At 45.1% G+C, this 20070-nt stretch overlaps 1 protein-coding gene across 1 annotated transcript in view; it reads left to right on the top strand.

The window, feature by feature from the left end:
- The window catches only part of MYO18B (myosin XVIIIB), a 1084067-nt gene that overhangs the window by 1051040 nt on the left and 12957 nt on the right, over positions 1-20070 (top strand). The window lies entirely within an intron of this gene.

Here is a 20070-nt window from a genome sequence, read left to right as displayed (position 1 = left end):
GGTGAAGGAGATGATTTTTCTCTTTTTAATTTTGCCATATATACAAGTCATTATACAGGAAAGAATGTTTCCTAACATTTTTTCCCGTACAATCAATTTTTATCTTTGGTTCGGTATGCTGTATTGTCAGTGTGTAAAAGTGGTGTAATACACCATTGTTCCCAGAAGCAACATGTTAGTCGAGTTGAGCACCCTAGCATTCCAACATGTTCGAATCGAGTAACAATTACCAGAGCATTTTAGTGCTTGCTCATCACTATTCACTGCACATTATCTGTAATGTTTAATCACCGTTTCATGACTTTCTAACATTTTCACTACTGTTAAACTGTGACTTGTGACTTCTTATCACTTTCCAGTTTTCCCAAATGAAGTTGCATTTCCTGCCTCAGATTTTGCACAGGCTATGATAGTCCATCCTGATTGGCTGCTATATTATTTAATGTATTGTGATATAATGATGTGATTTGTCTAATCTTAAAGGGAATCGATCAACCATTGTAAGCCGTCTTTATGGGCATGCAAGACATAGAAAGATGAATAAAATGATAACTTGATATTTGAGATTTGATTTCTTATTTCAGAAAAATCTACTTTTTTCAGAGAATCTGAATGATAACACCAAAACTTTTTCTCCACTCATGGTTAGGTTAGTGGATGGGTGAAGCCATTTATTGTCAAACTACTGTTTTCTTTTATAACAACCCAAAACATCCAAATTACCCTGATCAAAAGTTTACATACCCTGGTTATTTTGGCCTGATAACATGCACTGAAGTTGACACAAATCGGTTTGAATGGCTGCTAAAGGTAACATCCTCACCTGTGACCTGTTTGCATGTAATCAGTGTGTGTGCATAAAAACTGAGTGAGTTTCTGGGATCCAGACAGACTTTTGCATCTTTCATCCAGCCACTGACGTTTCTGGATGGTAAGTCACGGGGAAAGCAAAACAATTGTCAATGAATCTATGTGAAAAGGTAGTTGAACTCTATTAAACAGGAAAGAGATACAAAAAGGTTTCCAAGGAATTGATAATGCCAGTCAGCAGCAATCCAACTGTGATTAACAAATGGAAAATCAGGGGCTCTGTGAAAACAAAACCATGGTCAGTTAGACCAACAAAAATGTAGTCCACAACTGCCAGGAAAATTGTTCGGGATGCAAAGAAATACCCCACAAATAATATCAGCTGAAATACATTACTCTCTGGAAACTAGCGGTGTGGCTTTTTCAAGATGCATAACAATGAGACATTTGAAGAAAAATGGGCTGCATGGTCGAGTCACCAGAAGAAAGGCATTACTGCACAAATGCCCCAAAGTATCTTGCCTATAATACGCAAAACAGCACAGAGACAAGCCTCAAAACTTCTGGAACAAGGTACTTTGGAGTGATGAGACCAAAATTGAACTTTTTGGCCACAACCATAAACGTTACAGTTGGACAGAAGTCAACAAGGCCTATGATGAAAAGAACATCATTCCTACTGTAAAGCATGGAGCTGGAACGCTGATGTTTTGGGGGATGTGTGAGCTACAAAGGCACAGGAAACTTGGTCCAAGTTGAAGGAAAGATGAATGCAGAATGTTATCAGCAAATACTGGAGGCAAATTTGCACTCATCAGCCTGGAAGCTGCACATGGGACGTACCTGGACATTCCAACATAATAATGATCCAAAACACAAGGCCAAGTCAACCTGTCATTGGCTACAGCAGAACAAAGTGAAGGTTCTGAGTGGCCATCTCAGTCTCCTGACCGCAATATCATTGAGCCACTCTGGGGAGATCTCCAGCATGCAGTTCATGTTAGATAACAGAGGAATTTACATGAGCTAGAGGCTTTTTGCCAAGAATAGTGGGCAGCTTTACCATCTGAGAAAATAAAGAACCTCATCCACAACTACCACAAAAGACTTCAAGCTGTCATTGATGTTAGAGGGGGCAATACATGGTATTAAGAAATGGGGTATGTTGTTGTGAATTAGACTTTTTGGCTCCCTCTTGTGGTTACTAGTGATATGACTCTGGGATTGTCTTTCCTCAGTTTGGCACCCACCTGGGTCGTTAGTCCAGGGGTGTTGCTATATAAACTTCCTGGATCCTTAGTCCAGTGCCTGGCATCGTTGTAATCAGATCGTTTCTGTTTGCTCCTGTCTGCTGGTCCTGGTTCGTGCAAAATTAAGCTAAGTCTTGCTTCTTTGTTTTTTGGTTATTTGCTTTGCTCCTATTTTTGTCCAGCTTGTACTAAATGTGATTCCTGACTTTGCTGGAAGCTCTAGGGGGCTGGTGTTCTCCCCCCGGGCCGTTAGACGGTTCGGGGGTTCTTGAATATCCAGCGTGGATATTTTGATAGGGTTTTTGCTGACCATATAAGTCATCTTACTATATTCTGCTATTAGCTAGTGGGCCTCTCTTTGCTAAATACCTAGCTCATTCTTACTTTTGTCTTTTCCTCTTACCTCACCGTTATTATTTGTTGGGGGCTTGTATCCAACTTTTGGGGTCTTTTCTCTGGAGGCAAGAAAGGTCTTTCTTTTCCCTTCTAGGGTTAGTTAGTTCTCCGGCTGGCGCGAGACGTCTAGAACCAACGTAGGCACGTTCCCCGGCTGCTGCTATTTGTGGTGCTAGGATTAGATATATGGTCAGCTCAGTTACCACTGCCCTATGAGCTGTTTTTTTGTGTTTGCAGACTTAGTAATTATTTCTGAGACCCTCTGCCATTGGGGTCATAACAGTATGCCAGGCCAACATTGAATGTTTAATGCATTGCAGAAGTGGGATAATAAGAAAGGAAATTCTGAGTTTTTTTTTTTTTTTCCTCTCTTCCTCCCCTTTACCTCTGAGTGGCTTGTGCTTGCTGCAGACATGAATGTCCAGACCTTGATTACAAGTGTAGACCAGCTTGCTGCTCGTGTGCAGGGCATACAAGATTTTGTTACCAGTAGTCCAATGTCTGAACCTAAAATACCTATTCCTGAACTGTTTTCTGGAGACCGATTTAAGTTTAGGAATTTCAGGAATAATTGTAAATTGTTTCTATCTCTGAGACCCCGTTCATCTGGAGATTCAGCTCAGCAAGTTAAAATTGTTATCTCTTTTTTACGGGGCGACCCTCAGGATTGGGCTTTCTCGCTAGCGCCAGGAGATCCGGCATTGGCAAATATTGATGCGTTTTTTCTGGCGCTCGGATTGCTTTACGAGGAACCCAATCTTGAAGTTCAGGCAGAAAAAGCCTTGCTGGCTATTTCTCAGGGCCAGGATGAAGCTGAAGTGTATTGCCAAAAATTTCGGAAATGGTCCGTGCTTACTCAGTGGAATGAGTGTGCTCTGGCCGCAAATTTCAGAAATGGCCTTTCTGAAGCCATTAAGAATGTGATGGTGGGTTTCCCCATTCCTACAAGTCTGAATGATTCCATGGCGCTGGCTATTCAAATTGACCGGCGTTTGCGGGAGCGCAAAACCGCTAATCCTCTGGTGGTGTTGTCTGAACAAACACCTGATTTAATGCAATGTGATAGAATTCAGACTAGAAATGAGCAGAAAAATCATAGACGTCAGAATGGGTTGTGTTTTTACTGTGGTGATTCTACACATGTTATATCAGCATGCTCTAAACGCCTAACAAGGGTTGTTAGTCCTGTCGCCATTGGTAATTTGCAACCTAAATTTATTTTGTCTGTGACTTTAATTTGCTCATTGTCTTCTTACCCTGTTATGGCGTTTGTGGATTCAGGTGCTGCCCTGAGTCTTATGGATCTGTCATTTGCCAGGCGCTGTGGTTTTGTTCTTGAACCATTGGTAAATCCTATTCCTCTTAGAGGTATTGATGCTACGCCATTGGCGGAAAATAAACCGCAGTTTTGGACGCAGGTAACCATGTGTATGACTCCTGAACATCGGGAGGTGATTCGTTTTCTTGTTCTGCATAAAATGCATGATTTGGTCGTTTTGGGTCTGCCATGGTTACAGACCCACAATCCAGTCTTGGATTGGAAGGCAATGTCTGTGTCAAGTTGGGGCTGTCAGGGAATTCATGCTGATTCCCCGCCGGTGTCTATTGCTTCCTCTACTCCTTCGGAAGTTCCTGAGTATTTGTCTGATTATCAGGATGTATTCAGCGAGTCCAGGTCCAGTGCTCTGCCTCCTCATAGGGACTGTGACTGCGCCATAGATTTGATTCCAGGTAGTAAATTTCCTAAGGGAAGACTATTTAATCTGTCTGTACCTGAGCATGCCGCAATGCGTTCGTATATCAAGGAGTCTCTGGAGAAGGGGCATATCCGTCCATCCTCTTCCCCTCTTGGTGCGGGATTCTTTTTTGTGGCCAAGAAGGACGGATCTGTGAGACCTTGTATTGACTATCGGCTTCTGAATAAAATCACTGTTAAATTTCAGTATCCTTTGCCTCTGTTGTCGGACTTGTTTGCCCGGATTAAAGGTGCCAAGTGGTACACCAAGATAGATCTTCGTGGTGCGTACAACCTTGTGCGCATTAAGCATGGAGATGAATGGAAGACAGCATTTAATACGCCCGAAGGTCATTTTGAGTACTTGGTGATGCCTTTTGGGCTCTCTAATGCTCCCTCAGTGTTTCAGTCCTTTATGCATGATATTTTCCGGAAGTATCTGGATAAATTTATGATTGTTTATCTGGATGATATTCTGGTTTTCTCTGAAGATTGGGACTCACATGTGGAGCAGGTCAGGATGGTGTTTCAGGTTTTGCGTGAGAATGCTTTGTTTGCTAAGGGCTCAAAGTGTCTCTTTGGAGTACAGAAGGTTCCCTTTTTGGGGTTTATTTTTTCCCCTTCTGCTGTGGAGATGGACCCAGTCAAGGTCCGAGCTATTCATGATTGGACTCAACCCACGTCAGTTAAGAGTCTTCAGAAGTTCTTGGGTTTTGCTAACTTCTACCATCGTTTTATCGCTAATTTTTCTAGCGTTGTTAAACCTTTGACGGATATGACCAAGAAAGGTTCTGATGTTGCTAACTGGGCTCCTGCAGCCGTGGAGGCGTTCCAAGAGTTGAAGCGCCGGTTTACTTTGGCGCCTGTTTTGTGCCAGCCTGATGTCTCACTTCCCTTTCAGGTCGAAGTGGATGCTTCTGAGATTGGGGCAGGGGCCGTTTTGTCGCAGAGAGGCCCTGGTTGCTCGGTAGTGAGACCATGTGCTTTCTTCTCTAGGAAGTTTTCGCCTGCTGAGCGGAATTATGATGTTGGCAATCGGGAGTTGCTGGCCATGAAGTGGGCATTTGAGGAGTGGCGTCATTGGCTCGAGGGTGCTAAGCATCGTGTGGTGGTCTTGACTGATCACAAAAATCTGATGTATCTCGAGTCTGCTAAACGCCTGAATCCTAGACAGGCCCGCTGGTCATTGTTTTTCTCCCGTTTTGACTTTGTGGTCTCGTATTTACCAGGTTCAAAGAATGTGAAGGCTGATGCTCTTTCAAGGAGCTTTGTGCCTGACTCTCCTGGAGTCGCAGAACCAGTTGGTATTCTTAAAGAGGGAGTTATCTTGTCGGCCATTTCTCCTGATTTGCGACGTGTGTTGCAGAGATTTCAGGCTGGTAGACCTGACTCTTGTCCACCTGACAGACTGTTTGTTCCTGATAAGTGGACCAGCAGAGTCATTTCCAAGGTTCATTCCTCGGTGTTGGCAGGGCATCCGGGAATTTTTGGCACCAGAGATCTGGTGGCTAGGTCCTTTTGGTGGCCTTCCTTGTCACGGGATGTGCGGTCATTTGTGCAGTCCTGTGGGACTTGTGCTCGAGCTAAGCCTTGCTGTTCTCGTGCCAGCGGGTTGCTCTTGCCCTTGCCTGTCCCGAAGAGGCCTTGGACACACATTTCCATGGATTTCATTTCAGATCTCCCGGTGTCTCAGGGCATGTCTGTCATCTGGGTGGTATGTGATCGCTTTTCTAAAATGGTCCATTTGGTGCCTTTGCCTAAGCTGCCTTCCTCTTCCGATCTGGTTCCTGTGTTCTTTCAGAATGTGGTTCGTTTACACGGCATTCCTGAGAATATTGTGTCTGACAGAGGATCCCAGTTTGTTTCCAGGTTCTGGCGATCCTTTTGTGCTAGGATGGGCATTGATTTGTCGTTTTCGTCTGCCTTTCATCCTCAGACTAATGGACAAACGGAGCGAACTAATCAGACTCTGGAGGCTTATTTGAGGTGTTTTGTTTCGGCAGATCAGGATGATTGGGTGACCTTCTTGCCGTTGGCTGAGTTTGCCCTTAATAATCGGGCTAGTTCCGCTACTTTGGTTTCGCCATTTTTCTGCAACTCTGGTTTCCATCCTCGTTTTTCCTCGGGACATGTGGAGTCTTCTGACTGTCCTGGGGTAGATTCTGTGGTGGATAGGTTGCAGCAGATCTGGAATCATGTGGTGGACAACTTAAAGTTGTCACAGGAGAAGGCTCAGCGTTTTGCCAACCGCCGCCGCGGTGTGGGTCCCCGACTTCGTGTTGGGGATTTGGTATGGCTGTCTTCTCGATTTGTTCCTATGAAGGTCTCCTCTCCTAAATTTAAGCCTCGCTTCATCGGTCCTTACAAGATATTGGAAATCCTTAATCCTGTGTCCTTTCGCTTGGATCTTCCGGTGTTGTTTGCCATTCACAACGTGTTCCATAGGTCTTTGTTGCGGCGGTACGTTGTACCTGTGGTTCCTTCTGTTGAGCCTCCTGCTCCGGTGTTGGTTGAGGGCGAGTTGGAGTACGTGGTGGAGAAGATCTTGGATTCTCGTCTCTCCAGACGGAGGCTTCAGTATCTGGTCAAGTGGAAGGGCTATGGTCAGGAGGATAATTCCTGGGTGGTTGCTTCTGATGTGCATGCGGCCGATTTAGTTCGTGCCTTTCACGCTGCTCATCCTGATCGCCCTGGTGGTCTTGGTGAGGGTTCGGTGACCCCTCCTTAAGGGGGGGGTACTGTTGTGAATTACACTTTTTGGCTCCCTCTTGTGGTTACTAGTGATATGACTCTGGGATTGTCTTTCCTCAGTTTGGCACCCACCTGGGTCGTTAGTCCAGGGGTGTTGCTATATAAACTTCCTGGATCCTTAGTCCAGTGCCTGGCATCGTTGTAATCAGATCGTTTCTGTTTGCTCCTGTCTGCTGGTCCTGGTTCATGCAAAATTAAGCTAAGTCTTGCTTCTTTGTTTTTTGGTTATTTGCTTTGCTCCTATTTTTGTCCAGCTTGTACTAAATGTGATTCCTGACTTTGCTGGAAGCTCTAGGGGGCTGGTGTTCTCCCCCCGGGCCGTTAGACGGTTCGGGGGTTCTTGAATATCCAGCGTGGATATTTTGATAGGGTTTTTGCTGACCATATAAGTCATCTTACTATATTCTGCTATTAGCTAGTGGGCCTCTCTTTGCTAAATACCTAGCTCATTCTTACGTTTGTCTTTTCCTCTTACCTCACCGTTATTATTTGTTGGGGGCTTGTATCCAACTTTTGGGGTCTTTTCTCTGGAGGCAAGAAAGGTCTTTCTTTTCCCTTCTAGGGTTAGTTAGTTCTCCGGCTGGCGCGAGATGTCTAGAACCAACGTAGGCACGTTCCCCGGCTGCTGCTATTTGGTTCCTCTCAGCTTCAGCTTCCATCTCACAGGCAGACAGTGTTACAATATTGTTGCAATACATCAGAGCTCAGACAGCTGCAAAAATGTGTTTGCAAAAAGACAAAGTTCAGTTATACTGTTCTCTGTTACTTACATGTCAACTCCTCACTTTATTTAAAATAATCTGTGAAGCTTATTCTCATGCAGATCAGTGTCATGCCCATAGCCTTGAACTGGTTTATTTACATATAAGAAAAATGTGGATTACTCTGGAATAAAACATCAGACTGCAGAAATCAAGGTGCCCTTTTATTCAGCTTCTTATAGTTTACATGCCCATATAGACAGCATAGGAAGGTGAATCCTACTAACAAATTCCCTTTAAAGTTGTCAACTTTTAAAAAAGTGGGTCCAAAACTGTGTAAAATATAACACCAATTCCAAAATACCGTAGTTGGTATGCTAAATTGTAGGAAAAACAGCATGGAGGCCTAGTCAGCAGCACTGTTGCTTTGCAGCGCTTGGCTCCTGGGTTCAAATCCCACCAAGGACAACATCTGCAAGGAGTTTGTATGTTCTCCTCGTGTTTGCGTGCGTTTCCTCCAGGTATTCCAGTTTCCTCCCACACTGTTAGGGCTAGCGGAACGCACTGAGTAAATAGAGATGTTTTTATTGATATTCGTGCATTCGCAGCCCGGGGTCCACCGTGCAGGAGTACCTGCTGCTAGCAAACGGCGGCACTATATGGCGGTATGGACTAACTCAGTTACTTCACCGAGTAGTCATGAAAGCAAAGTACTGTGCCCTGTTAGACTTCACAGAGGCACAGGCTAACTGCCCAAACAGAGAGCAGTCAGTGGTCACGCATGCACACAAATCTCCTCGCCAGAGGTGCCAGCATTCTAGGGGCTTATTTCAGCCTGCTCCCTGAATACATACAAACACAAACTCCTCACTGGAGGTGCCAGCATTCTAGGGGCTTATTTCAGCCGGGTCCCTGAACACACTCTCACGTGACCACACTGCGAGCCTTAAATAGTTGCAGCACGTACAGGACCTTCCTAGAAGGACCAATGAGAGGCTGCCACAGAGCGTGAGCACCTACAGGACCTTCCTGAAGGACCAATGGCCTTAGCTGCAGTATCTGATCATGTGACCCTCGATCTCCACTGAGAGATCTTACTCTGGGCATGCTCAGAACGAGAAAAGCAGGACTTAGTCCCAGAAGCATCTGCTCACCGCTGCCCAGCACTGACTTCAATGGCAGAAGCAGGAAAGGCAGCAGTAACTCTTTGTACAGAGTCAAACTGAGCGAGACGCTGGGACCGATGTCTCCGCTGAGCAGGCTTAACTGCAGCAGGAGAAGAATGGGAGACCGCAGCGGAGATGGCTCGAGATTCCCCCTATGCAGAGGTGGGAACTCAACCCCTAACACACACTCCAATGCCAAACTGATAGGAAATTTAGATTGTGAGTCCCACTGGGGACAGTGCCCATAATGTTTGTAAAGTGTATATGCAGCGCCCCAGAGTCCTGGTCGTGCAGTACTGATGCTCCGCCGCTAAGGGGAGTGATGGTACGTCTGATGGCACTTAAGGAGTTCACCTGACCAGGTATCACAGACACCAATACACTTCATAGTCCGGCCTCCAGGGGGAGCAAAGGGCACTATGTATTAGGCCACTCCTAACAATCTGGTAAAACTGGGGGTTGGATAGAAAGTTAGACAGAAGCTGACTGGGTTGGAACCAGGCAACATCCTGTGGCAGAGGGTGTTGCAGGGGAAGATTCAGGGGGGTCCCTGTCAGGGGTGGGATCCTGACAGAGGCCTAGCGAACAAGACAGAACTTTAAGGAACCGCGCCTGCACTACATCGCGGCGGTATCTCAAGAAAAGACAAGAAGCCGGGTTTATTGTGAAGAGTGAGAAACGAGATCATAGCAAAAAGGAGATAACACCAGTAGGAGTCGTGCTGTAAGATTGAGGCAACATCCTACTGAGGTGCGTAGCCGGTGGCCGGAACGCCGAGGAAGTATTGGGCTCCAAGCATTACTTCAAACCAACGGCAGGACAGTTAATTATAGGTTGGCTGTCTCACCTAAATTACCTAAGCAGACATAGGGGCAACTGTGGGAGAGGGGCATCACTAGGGTCCCGGAAGAACTCCAGGCCTACCCGTCATACGGGTGCGTCCTAGCCATATCATCTGGGGGATGGAGAAGAACATCAGAATAGACATAAGTTGTGGGAAAGAACATCAGAAACAGACACAACAGTTGTGAGGACTATCCCGTGGTGCTCAGCAGGGAAGTACTACAACACACAGGCGCTAGAAGGAAGGCACAGATTTCCACCTGCAAAGGGAACTCTGGAGGTGCCATCGGACCGGCCGGTCTCAGACAGCCCTGTTAACCGTACTCTGGATTGAGGATCTTGAAGCCTTCAGTAAAGAGGTAAAGAGACTGCAACCCTGTGTCCTTGTTATTCACTGCGAACTGCACAACGCACCACCACCTACACCTTTCACTGGACGCCCCTTAGCAGGGTCACGGACCGGGTCTAGCCACCGTGACAACCCCAGAACTGAGACAGAGAGGCCCGGTACCGAGTACCCTGCGGCCCTGCGTCTGGGGGCGCTCCAAACTTGGCGTCACAAACAGGATCTACTTAAGCCTGAAGAATCAGGTCATGTGTGCCTTGGAACTGTGATTTATTGTGCTTGAACTGTGACTTATTGCAAAGACTGTGCATTGCTATTGCCACCAGAAGTTCCCGCCAAAACCGCTGCCATTATAGCGCTAAGAAGAGTGCAGGAGAAGAAGAAGGAAGTGGGCGTAGACAAGCTGAAGAGCGTGAAAAATAATGGTCGTCCAGTCTAAATATTTCTGTGCCGTGAGGACGTGTCCGTCAGCAGCCGAGATTTGCCTCCTGATCCTCAATGGAGGGCGGAGACAGAGGAAACAAGAAAGCCCACGAAGGAGAGAGCGGGAAAAGGACGAAGAAGAAGCCAGCCACGTGGAGGATGCCATGGCCAGCCACCCGGAGCCGGAGTGTGGGGTCGGAGCAGAGGACTCCCCCAGCTTCCCGGAGGGGCACATGTAACCAGGCCTCCACCGCTGATGCTGATTTCCTGCAGGCTGGTGTGGATGAGCTCAGCGACCAACTCCTGTAGACGCAGCTGGGCACTGAGGCCGGGTGGATGAAGACCTTCATCAGGAGCCTCACCAGACGCCTGTCGGCAGCCTCGTCTGGTCCAGAGCAGGAAAGAAGTTCCAGCGCTCCGAAGCTGGAAAGCAAGGCCCTGCCAGAAAGCGGGATGCTGCAAGCAGAGATGACAACGTCGCAGCACAAGGCCCCGCAACCAGCAATCCAGACCCCAGCGGAGACGGAGCAGACCGGCACCAGAGGGACCGCATCTGAAGCAGGTATGAAGGATGACCCTGCCCTGACGACCGACACCACTTCAGTGACTGCTAGTGCCACAGCTGCTGACTCCGTTCCAGTGACTGATCTTGCAGCAGCCGCTACCTCTGCTGCAGCAAATGCCCATACTCAAGCTGCGCAGATCTCCATCGCTGCGCATGATTTAACCGTACATGAAAGATGGATTAACGGCGTTTGTCCAGCACTGGGTGTAACCCTGGACCTCACTTTTCCCAGGCCAAGAAGGGTTAAGTGCCAGGTGCAGCCCTGGAAACCGTTCAACTAAACCTCGGAAACCTGAAACTGTACATAGTTAACTGTTTGTTTCCCTGCTTTTTGCTGCTAATACCCGACCAGGGTTATTCTTAAAGGGATGCCTTTGTTTACCCGGGATCCCTATTGCTTTTATTTTTGCTTTTATTTTCTTTTGCTCCTTGTTCACCCATGTTAAAAAGACTGCCGAATCATGGACGGTGAATGGTTCACAAACTGTGATGTAAATAGTTCGCACCCTATTAAGGGTGCCCCCTACTGGTTTTACAAAAAAGAGAACTCTTTGCGAAGAAACTGTTCCTGGAAATGGTATAGGAGTTCCTGCCTTACACGGACTTGCAACTTGAGCAGTTGCACTACTTCAAGAGACTTGGTTCCCTCTTAAAGGGGATGTTCACCAGTTGCACTTAATATACAATGTTGCCTTAAAAGAAAGCGAACAGTAATAATGTTTTACATAATAAGTTATATGTAGCCAGCTAGTTAGTTATAGAAAATGTTTGATAATGTTGCTAGAAATTGAGGACAGGAAGTGAACCCGTAGGGGTTAGTGGGTGAGTCCTCCTAGGAGCCACAGAGAGATGGCTCAGTGGTCCTGTGCTAAGAAAAGAGGCAGGAGGCCTGGGCAGATAGACAGGCGGTCCTGCATGAGACAAATCAAGAAGTTAAGAAGAAGGTGTTGCACTTAGAAGAGAGAAATGAAGAAAAGTTAATTTATATTTTAGGAGTTTTATAGTAAGCCTTTAGTGGATCCAGCTTATACGTCCTTAGAGGCAAAGTTAAATTATTGTTCAGAATTTGCACTTAGTAGAATACCCGGCTGGGTAGTAAAAGTTATTTATAGTGTGTTATTTAAAATGTTTAACTATGTTTGTTTGTAACGTTTAAGAGTCCTCACCTCCCATAAAGGGAAGCACTTTTATTACTTCCTGTTACTTGTTTATTGCATTCCAAAATTTGTATGTCTTTTGCTGACATGAATTGTTGTTTTCTTCCCAGTCCGGAAGTACTGGATTTAACCGGGGGGGGAGTGCAGCGCCCCAGAGTCCTGGTCATTGCAGTACTGATGCTCCGCCGCTAAGGGGAGTGATGGTACGTCTGATGGCACTTAAGGAGTTCACCTGACCAGGTATCACAGACACCAATACACTTCATAGTCTGGCCTCCAGGGGGAGCAAAGGGCACTATGTATTAGGCCACTCCTCACAATCTGGTAAAACTGGGGGTTGGATAGAAAGTTAGACAGAAGCTGACTGGGTTGGAACCAGGCAACATCCTGTGGCAGAGGGTGTTGCAGGGGAAGATTCAGGGGGGTCCCTGTCAGGGGTGGGATCCTGACAGAGGCCTAGCGAACAAGACAGAACGTTAAGGAACCGCGCCTGCACTACATCGCGGCGGTATCTCAAGAAAGGACAAGAAGCGGGGTTTATTGTGAAGAGTGAGAAATGAGATCATAGCAAAAAGGAGATAACACCAGTAGGAGTCGTGCTGTAAGATCGAGGCAACATCCTACTGAGGCGAGTAGCCGGTGGCCGGAACGCCGAGGAAGTATTGGGCTCCAAGCATTACTTCAAACCAATGGCAGGACAGTTAATTATAGATTGGCTGTCTCACCTAAATCACCTAAGCAGACATAGGGGGCAACTGTGGGAGAGGGGCGTCACTAGGGTCCCGGAAGAACTCCAGGCCTACCCGTCATACGGGTGCGTCCTAGCCATATCATCTGGGGGACGGAGAAGAACATCAGAACAGACATAAGTTGTGGGAAAGAACATCAGAAACAGACACAACAGTTGTGAGGACTATCCCGTGGTGCTCAGCAGGGAAGTACTACAACACACAGGTGCTAGAAGGAAGGCACAGATTTCCACCTGCAAAGGGAACTCTGGAGGTGCCATCGGACCGGCCGGTCTCAGACAGCCCTGTTAACCGTACTCTGGATTGAGGATCTTGAAGCCTTCAGTAAAGAGGTAAAGAGACTGCAACCCTGTGTCCTCGTTATTCACCGCGAACTGCACCACGCACCACCACCTACACCTTTCACTGGACGCCCCTTAGCAGGGTCACGGACCGGGTCTAGCCACCGTGACAACCCCAGAACTGAGACAGAGAGGCCCGGTACCGAGTACCCCGCGGCCCTGCGTCTGGGGGCGCTCCATATATATATTAGTGAGTAAAATAAATAAATTAAAAAAATAAGGCAATGATTAAGAATGCAATGATATGAAAGTTACACCTTTTAAAATTTAATTTTAAAATATTTGGTCATGTAGAATTTAATAGCAGAAAAGCATCTCAAAAACGTTGTCACAGCATTAACAAAAGGGTGAAAAAGTAAGTGCTACTTATGAAAAACAAAGCATGCCAGAGAGCAAAATCTCTCAGAAACAAATATCAAAGGTTCACTATCATATGAACAGTTGAGTCTAAAAATGATGGAACAAGATCAGGAAAATGTTAAGTGAAAAATCAGGCAGAGAAGACCCAGGACTTTTGAGCAGCTAGAATTCTACATCAGACAAAAAATGGGACAACCTTCTTCTCACAAAACTCCAGCGCTTTTCCCCTCACTTTCCAGAGGTTTACCAGCCGTTGTAGCATGAAGACAGATGCTACACAATGGCAGGCATGGCCCTGTCCCAACTTTTCTTAGATGTGATGCTGCCATCAATTTCTAAATAAGCTATTTTTTTCTAATGAAATGGATAAATGTCTAACTTACAACTCCTGATCTGTGTTCTATGTTGTGAATAAAATATACACTCACCGGCCACTTTATTAGGTACACCTGTCCAACTTCTTGTTAACACTTAATTTCTAATCAGCCAATCACATGGCGGCAACTCAGTGCATTTAGGCATGTAGACATGGTCAAGACAATCTCCTGCAGTTCAAACCGAGCATCAGTATGGGGAAGAAAGGTGATTTGAGTGCCTTTGAACGTGGCATGGTTGTTGGTGCCAGAAGGGCTGGTCTGAGTATTTCAGAAACTGCTGATCTACTGGGATTTTCACGCACAACCATCTCTAGGGTTTACAGAGAATGGTCCGAAAAAGAAAAAAAATCCAGTGAGTGGCAGTTCTGTGGGCGGAAATGCCTTGTTGATGCCAGAGGTCAGAGGAGAATGGGCAGACTGGTTCGAGCTGATAGAAAGGCAACAGTGACTCAAATCGCCACCCGTTACAACCAAGGTAGGCCTAAGAGCATCTCTGAATGCACAGTGCGTCGAACTTTGAGGCAGATGGGCTACAGCAGCAGAAGACCACACCGGGTACCACTCCTTTCAGCTAAGAACAGGAAACTGAGGCTACAATTTGTACAAGCTCATCGAAATTGGACAGTAGAAGATTGGAAAAACGTTGCTTGGTCTGATGAGTCTCGATTTCTGCTGCGACATTTGGATGGTAGGGTCAGAATTTGGCGTAAACAACATGAAAGCATGGATCCATCCTGCCTTGTATGGAGCATCTTTGGGATGTGCAGCCGACAAATCTGCGGCAACTGTGTGATGCCATCATGTCAATATGGACCAAAATCTCTGAGGAATGCTTCCAGCACCTTGTTGAATCTATGCCACGAAGAATTGAGGCAGTTCTGAAGGCAAAAGGGGGTCCAACCCGTTACTAGCATGGTGTACCTAATAAAGTGGCCGGTGAGTGTAGCTATAGGAGATTTTAAAATCATTGCATTCTTGTTTTCTTTAAATTTTACACAGCGTTCCAGCTTTTTGGAAATGGGGTTGCACCTAAAATAACATAGTAGGTACTCATTCCCCTTGGGACCAGCAGGCTCACCGCTGCTACTCCAGTCTCAGTGATGTGGAGTGACTCCACACCGACAGCATGTGTCACCACTCTAGCCAGTCACTGAGCTCATGTTTTGAGCTCAGCTGCGGTGCCAAGGTTGATGGCAAGCGCTGCTGAGCTCAGTGTGCAAACAGGAGCCAAAACAAAGTGACTGAAGCAGCAGCGGAGAGTTGGCGCTAGACATAGGGAGGAATATCACATGCTAAGTATTTTATTTCAGGCATTTTGCATAGTTTGGGGCCCACTTTACTGAACATGGACAACCTCTTAAAGTTAAAGCCACAGTTTTATTGATTTTTACATACACTGTACATTAGAGAATTTTTATTTATTCTTCTAAAACTAACATTTAGAGATGTCACTGTCACCAGAGCCCTGATAATTAATAATAGTGTGATAAAGGAGAGAACGTAATATTGTTACGCCTGCATAGAAATAGTGGTGTCATTCTATAAAGTGTACTTGCTTGTGATATATTCTCATTACGTAAAATGACACTTGACAGAATTCCCTGCAGTCTCAAAGCAAGGTAATATATTTTAATGCCAGGTTATAAAAGCTAGTCACAACCTTTAAGATTATCCACACTGCGACCAATATGCTTGCAAACTGGATGTAATGAAGATGAATAAAATCACTTAACGTTGTAAAATCTAATACTACATTTAGGCATGCATGCCTGAAATAGATCTTGTCAATAATGGTGGTAATGTACTAGAATAGATATTGGTTTCTAGAAAATGCTAATAATTGTGCTCACAATTTTATGTGCATTGGGTATATTTTGGTAGCAAAGTTCCATGATGATTTAATTATATTAATACTGTGTGGATGCCTTAAAGCTATTGTATAACTTGGATAGTGATGAAAATCATAAAACGGTATATAAATCAGAGTAATGTCTTCTTATGACTTCTTGTAACTTTTTCTGTTAAATTCTGTAATTCCAAGGAAAAAAGTTTCAGTATCTTCTTAACCAGTGAGCAATATTGATATTGTTAGTACACAACCAGATAAACTGCATATGGTGCCTTTGGGAGGATAGAATTGGCTAAGTTTGTGTTTTTTTTCTGGAGAGACAAATACAGTATTTCAGTCGTTATAGAACATGTCATGGAAAATTTTAGTACTAAATAAAAGTTACTTCGTTACCGACATACATGAAACAAATAACTTACAGGACAAGACTAACAACTGCATTAAACTCTTCCATCTCTGAATGCCATTTTATATTGAACACTAGTGTTGAGCGATACCTTCCGATATGCATTGGTATCGGTATCGGATAGTATCGGCCGATACCGGCAAAATATTGGATCTCGCCGATACCGATACCCGATACCAATGCATTTCAATGGGACGCAAAGTATCGGAATGGTTCCCAGGGTCTGAAGGAGAGGAAACTCTCCTTCAGGCCCTGGGATCCATATTCATGCGTAAAATAAAGAATTAAAATAAAAAATATGGATATACTCACCTCTCCGGCGGCCCCTGGACATTACCGATGTAAGCGGGAGCCTCCGTTCCTAAGAATGAGCACGTGCAGGGCCTTCGATGACGTCGCGGCTTCTAATTGGTCACGTGAGCGCTCATGTGACCAATCACAAGCCGTGACGTCATCGCAGGTCCTTCACGCGCTCATTCTTAGGAACGGAGGCTCCCGGTTATGGTGGTAAGGTCCGGGGGTCGCCGGAGAGGTGAGTATATCCATATACAGTATATATATATATATATATCCATATACTCACCTCTCCGTCGGCCCCCGGACCTTACCGCCGTAACCGGGAGCCTCCGTTCCTAAGAATGAGCGCGTGAAGGACCTGCGATGACGTCACGGCTTGTGATTGGTCGCGTGAGTGGTCACATGAGCGCTCATGTGACCAATCAGAAGCCGCGACGTCATCGAAGGCCCTTCACGCGCTCATTCTTAGGAACGGAGGCTGCCGGTTACAGCGGTAAGATCCAGGGGCCGCCGGAGAGGTGAGTATATCCATATTTTTTATTTTAATTCTTTATTTTACACATGAATATGGTTCCGATACCTATTCCCGATATCACAAAAGTATCGGAACTCGGTATCGGAATTCCGATACCGCAAGTATCGGCCGATACCCGATACTTGCGGTATCGGAATGCTCAACACTATTGAACACCATTCAACATGCTTAATTACACTGTGTGCAGAATTATTAGGCAAGTTGTATTTTGATCACATGCTACTTTTTATACATGGTGTCCTACTCCAAGCTGTTCAGGCTTGAGAGCCAACTACCAATTAAGTAAATCAGGTGATGTGCATCTCTGTAATCAGGAGGGGTGTTGTCTAATGACATCAAAACCCTATATAAGGTGTACTTCATTATTAGGCAACTTCCTTTCTTTTGGCAAAATGGGTCAGAAGAGAGATTTGACGGGCTCTGAAAAGTCCAAAATTGTGAGCTGTCTTGCAGCGGGATGCAGCAGTCTTGAAATTGCCAAACTTTTGAAGCGTGATCACCAAACAATCAAGCGTTTCATGGCAAATAGCCAACAGGGTCGCAAGAAGTGTGTTGGGCAAAAAAGGCGCAAAATAACTGCCCATGAATTGAGGAAAATCAAGCATGAAGCTGCCAAGATGCCATTTGCCACCAGTTTTGCCATATTTCAGAGCTGCAACGTTACTGGAGTAACAAAAAGCACAAGGTGTGCGATACTCAGGGACATGCCCAAGGTAAGGAAGGCTGAAGAACGACCACCTTTGAACAAGAAACATAAGATAAAACATCAAGACTGGGCCAATAAATATCTTAAGACTGACTTTTCAAAGGTTTTATGGACCGATGAAATGAGAGTGACTCTTGATGGGCCAGATGGATGGGCCAGAGGCTGGATCAGTAAAGGGCAGAGAGCTCCACTCCAACTCAGACGTCAGCAAGGTGGAGGCGGGTTACTGGTATGGGCTGGTATCATCAAAGATGAACTTGTGGGACCTAAGGATGGAGTGAAGCTCAACTCCCATACCTACTGCCAGTTTCTGGAAGACAACTTCTTCAAAAGCATTGGTACAGGAAGAAGTCGGTATCGTTCAAGAAAAACATGATTTTCATGCAGGTCAAAGCTCCATCACATGCCTCCAACTACTCCACAGCATGACTGGCCAGTAAAGGTCTCAAAGTAGAAAAAATAATGACATGACCCCCTTGTTCACCTGATCTGAACCCCATAGAGAACCTGTGGTCCCTCATAAAATGTGAGATCTACAGGTAGGGAAAACAGTACGCCTCTCGGGACAGTGTCTGGGAGGCTATGGTGGCTGCAGCACGCAATATTGATTGTAAACAGATCAAGCAACTGACAGAATCTATGGATGGAAGGCTGTTGAGTAGTGTTGAGCATTCCGATACTGCAAATATCGGGTATCGGCTGATATTTGCTGTATCGGAATTCCGATACCGAGTTCCGATATTTTTGCGATATCGGAAATCAGAATCGGAAGTGTGCGGTGCGTATGGTTCCCAGGGTCTGGAGGAGAGGAGACTCTCCTTCAGGCCCTGGGATCCATATTCATGTAAAAATAAATAATAAAAATAAAAAATATTGATATACTCACCCCTCCGGCGGGCCCTGGCTCTTAGCGGTCCCTCCGTTCCTAAGAATGCTGGGAGTGAAGGACCTTCAATGACGTCGCGGCTTGTGATTGGTCACGTGAGCGGTCACATGAGCGGTCACGCGACCAATCACAAGCCGCGACGTCATCGAAGGTCCTTCACTCCCTGCATTCTTAGGAACGGAGGCAGACGCTTGGACCGGTGAGAGCCGGGGCCGTCGGAGGGGTGAGTATCTCAATATTTTTTATTTTTATTCTTTATTTTATACATGAATATGGATCCCAGGGCCTGAAGGAGAGTTTCCTCTCCTTCAGACCCTGGGAACCATTCCGATATTTTGTGTCCCATTGATACGCATTGGTATCGGGTATCGGTATCGGCGATATCCGATATTTTTTGGATATCGACCGATCCAATCCGATACCGATACCTTTGCATATCTGAAGGTATCGCTCAACACTACTGTTGAGTGTCATCATAAAGAAAGGTGGCTATATTGGTCACTAAGTTTTGAGAGTTTTGTTTTTGCATGTCAGAAATGTTTATTTCTAAATTTTGTGCAGTTATATTGGTTTACCTGGGGAAAATAAACAAGTGAGATGGGAATATATTTGGTTTTTATTAAGTTGCCTAATAATTCTGCACAGTAATAGTTACCTGCACAAACAGATATCCTCCTAAGATAGTCAAATCTTAAAAAAAAACTCCAACTCCCAAAAATATAAAGCTTTGATATTTATGAGTCTTTTGGGTTGATTGAGAACATAGTTGTTGATCAATAATAAAAATAATCCTCTAAAATACAACTTGCCTAATAATTCTGCACACAGTGTAGTATTTTCTTTTTTGCATCATTGTTTATTTTTTCATACTTTATTTCTTATGTTGTATAACATGAAAAAGAAATACAAGCTTTATGCTGGTTTTTATCATATTCTGTACACTGCCATTTTAGGAATACTGTAAGACTGTTTTGGAGTTTCCTGTACTCAAACACTCACTATTGTCATAGAAACTTTTGTGATTAAACTGTTTATTTTAAATACGGTAAGTTCAAAAGGACCGCCCTTTGGGACATGTTTATATGTAGTGAATTTACTGTGAACTTTCTGTACATATTTGTGAATGAAAAATCTGTACTGGAATACAGTAGCAGAATAAAGAGATTTCAACAAAGCTTACCCTCAGGCTTCCTACATTTTCTACACAAAAATTAACCTGTGTTGTGGACTATTTAATCTGCAGCATGTCCGCTTTTGTCCTGGAATAGTCTTAGGTTTCTTGTGAGTTTTTTATTTTAAAGGAGAAATGAAAATCCTCAATAATCCCCAATTTGTGATGATTTTGCTGAAAAATGCTTGTGGATCTAGAATAAAAAATGAAAATCCTGATATTTTAATACAAATACCCACTACATAGATTT

The sequence above is a fragment of the Ranitomeya variabilis genome, chromosome 1 (genome assembly GCF_051348905.1).
Source record: "Ranitomeya variabilis isolate aRanVar5 chromosome 1, aRanVar5.hap1, whole genome shotgun sequence".
Lineage (NCBI taxonomy): Eukaryota > Metazoa > Chordata > Amphibia > Anura > Dendrobatidae > Ranitomeya > Ranitomeya variabilis.
This window is presented reverse-complemented; position numbering and strand designations above follow the sequence as displayed.